The sequence below is a fragment of the Magnolia sinica genome, chromosome 4, assembly GCF_029962835.1.
Source record: "Magnolia sinica isolate HGM2019 chromosome 4, MsV1, whole genome shotgun sequence".
Lineage (NCBI taxonomy): Eukaryota > Viridiplantae > Streptophyta > Magnoliopsida > Magnoliales > Magnoliaceae > Magnolia > Magnolia sinica.
In genome coordinates, this window is record NC_080576.1 from 63,568,721 (window position 1) to 63,572,173 (window position 3,453).

Genomic DNA, 3,453 nt, shown 5'->3' on the forward strand with positions numbered 1-3,453 from the left:
ATTACGTTTCTGATATATATGAACTATATTGAGATTGCGTATTCCTTGTATATGTAGAAAGTATCGTATACGTATGAAATACGAACATGTGTTTGCCATGATTAATTATCGTGTATTTGTGCTAGTTGTATGTGCGTCAACTCCTTAGCAAAAGGAATTGTCCAAATATGTGTTATCACCAACATACGTCATATATGTTGGAATATGTAGTCTAAGTGTTTGTAGAAATGTCTGAATGATCTAGCGTGTAATATATTATTCTGTTTACGGGCGTTGAGAAGAGATTCTCAACTCTCCTATTGGTGTGTATGATTTCCTACATGCAATTTACATTCTTTGTTGTTTAACTTCAAGTACTACTTATGTGTAAATCCATGTTAAGTTGATATTCATCAAATGCTTCCATATTGTATGATTAGAATTGTTGTTCCATTACGGTTCTAAATTATTAATATGAATATCTGTTATAATTGAATGTGTTTGGGACTATGAAATAGTCCAGGAAATCGGTAACAAACCTTGAGTTCGTGGCCGAGGTTGTTTTCGCCACGTAGGACGTGTTTGACGAACCCGAGTCGTATTAGGGTTGTCGGCAGTGGTTTGGCCACACGGAGTGTTTGTGCACTCTATGTCGTTCAACTCAACGTGCGCTCGTGTTAGTCGAGTTCGTCAAGTAACCCGATTGTCCCAATGGATGTACACCATGTATGGACGCTATTGTTTGAATCTAGGATACCAAACTTACCAATGCAATCCCATTAACCATTGTACCTTGATCCACTAAGACTCATGAGCCGGACATGGTGGTATGGGACACCGTGGTCGAGCTGTCGGCCTACGCTGGGGTGACGAACCTCCCCGTAGTGACCAGTGAGCACACCAGACTCGTGAGCCGATTATGGTGGTATGAGACACTATATTCGTGCTGTCGGCCTACATTGATTGGTGACGAGCCCTTTGTAGTGACCTCGAGCATACCTTGATACTACATTAAAACGACGAGCCTTAGGGTAGTAACTAAGGTATGATAGCCATGCATTGATTGGTGACGAGCCCTTTGCAGCGACCTAGAACCATATGATCGTATGAGACTGCCTAGGACTGACGACCCTAGAATGGATCACTGTATGGGACTTGATATGAGGAAGGTACCTTAGCTTCTCAATCCTGTTGTATGAAAAGGACTAATAATAACTTGGTAATCATGTTCATGCACCACATTGCATGTGCATTGGTGTCGTTGGCACTGCGGGAGGTTGTCATGCGTACCGTAAGATGAAGACGCTGAGGGAGTGCAGGCGAGGGCATGCATCATTTCTACATACATCCTTACATTAACAAGAGTAATTAGGATGTGCTTGATTGTATTGCCTTATCATTACTGCTTGATTGATTTGATAACATGTTAACTTTTACTGTATAGTTCCACTGAGTTGATCACTCACTCCCACATTCTGGGACGGTGTTTCAACACCAACCAGACTCTATCTTAGATGTAGATGATGACGCGACCCCTGAGGCAGAGCAGGAGTATGAGGATGATGAGGACGCATTTTCTTTTATGCAGTTCTCAGGCGGGTTCATGTGAGTTGTGTCCTGATCTACGGGGATACGGGGTTTATTTTGTACTAGTTTATTTCATTTGATACTTGCATTTTGAGACACACATGAATGTAATTATGACCTGGCAGAGTATACATATTACAGGGACTTGCACATGTACACATATATTTCTTTAAGTCTTCCGCTTGCGTCTTTCACTTATCTCTGGATTATGTTTACAGTTTGGCTTAATCTATTCCATGTTTTATGCACTCATACAGACAACATACATTCATCATTAAATATGTTGCATAAGTGATGTTTTGAAACTCGAGAACTGAGTTATGCTCGACCCCCGAATTTCAGGGCGTTCCAGAATTATACGTGTTTCCCATTGGTTACATAACTGACCTTTAGTAGTTATTTATAGCATTTGCTTGTTCGTTCTCATGCGTGATATTTTGTACAACTGAGACTATTGAACAATCTTTTGTATCATGGTCTGTACCACCACAAATGCTATAAAAATTACCTAAGGAAGTGTTTGCTTTAACCATATCAACCTTCCTAATTTCCAAGGTTTCAACCTTTCTAGCCAATCCAGTGAATTTTGCATTAAGGTCGTCTTCCTCTCTTAGGACATACATCCCCGCTTTCTCTCTAAGAATGGGTCTAGTTTGGTCTAGTTTAGCAGAAACATCCCATGTCTGCATATTCTCTGCTCACAAATCTAGAAAATCCCAAGCCTCATTATGATCTTTGTCAAGAAAGGTTCCACCACACCATCTCTATGAACTGACGGGTATCCATTGTGAGCCCCTTTTGGAACGCATTAATCACATGTCATGGTTCATAACCATGATGTGGACAAGTAATTAGAAGGTCTTTGAAGCGCTCCCAAGCTTGAAAAAACAGTTCATTCCCCTTTTGGGAGAATGACATGATTTCTTGTTTTAGTGCATTTGTTTTGTGCTCGGGAAAGAACTTTTTCAAAAACTCTCTACTTAAGGCTTGCCATGTAGTGATGGTATTAGGTCTTAGAGAGTTGAGCCATGCTTTGGTCCGATCCTTTAGAGAAAATGAGAATAACCTAAGCTTAAGTACATCCCTATTATCATTGTTTACTTATAATGTTGCAATTACTTCCTCAAAGTCCTTGAGGTGCAAGTAGGGGCTTTCAGAATCCAAGCCATGAAATTTAGGAATTAATTGAATCACACCTGGTTTAAAATCAATGTTCTCTGTGTGAGTAGGAAACACTATGCAAGATGGTAAAGTTGATCTCTCAGGGTGTAAATGTTCATGTAAAGTTTGTGGTTGGTTTAACACATTCCTATGAACTTCATTTTCATCCTCAAGATGGGGATTAGGTTGATTTTATCTATTTTGATTTATAGTTGGATCTGGTATATATGGATTTTGATTATCAACTAGGTCTGTCATGGAATCCAAGTGATGTTAAGTGCCTCTTCTAAGTGAATGATCAAGGCCTGGAACTAGTCCGTCTTAGGAGGAGAGTCGATTGTTTTGATCCCTACTCCAACGAGACATAAACCATCCACACCACACAACAAATACCACTAATTCAAATAGTAAGTATGATACTTAAAAATAAAAATAAAAATAAAAACTTAACTAACAACCCAGGCGGCAGGGCCGATTATAAGGGTTCAATCCATAAAACAAAAATTTAACTAACAACCCAAGCGACAAGGCCGACCATGAGGGTTCAATCCACAAAGTAAAAATAAATCAACAACCCAGGTGGCAGGGCCGACCATGAGGGTTCAAACTAAAAATAATAATAATATTAAATAAATAAATCAACAAAAGTAAAACTAATGCAGAAATTAAACTATGCTAATCTAGAAAATAGATTCAGCGGATGATTTTTGTGATCAAACAGCAACT

At 39.2% G+C, this 3,453-nt stretch overlaps 1 non-coding gene across 1 annotated transcript; it reads left to right on the top strand.

The window, feature by feature from the left end:
- The first annotated feature begins 2,395 nt into the window (after window positions 1-2,395).
- LOC131244880 (small nucleolar RNA R71) lies at window positions 2,396-2,502 on the top strand. The gene has a single exon (XR_009170652.1). It is a non-coding gene; the product is annotated as a small nucleolar RNA R71 (small nucleolar RNA).
- The last annotated feature ends 951 nt before the right edge of the window (window positions 2,503-3,453 follow it).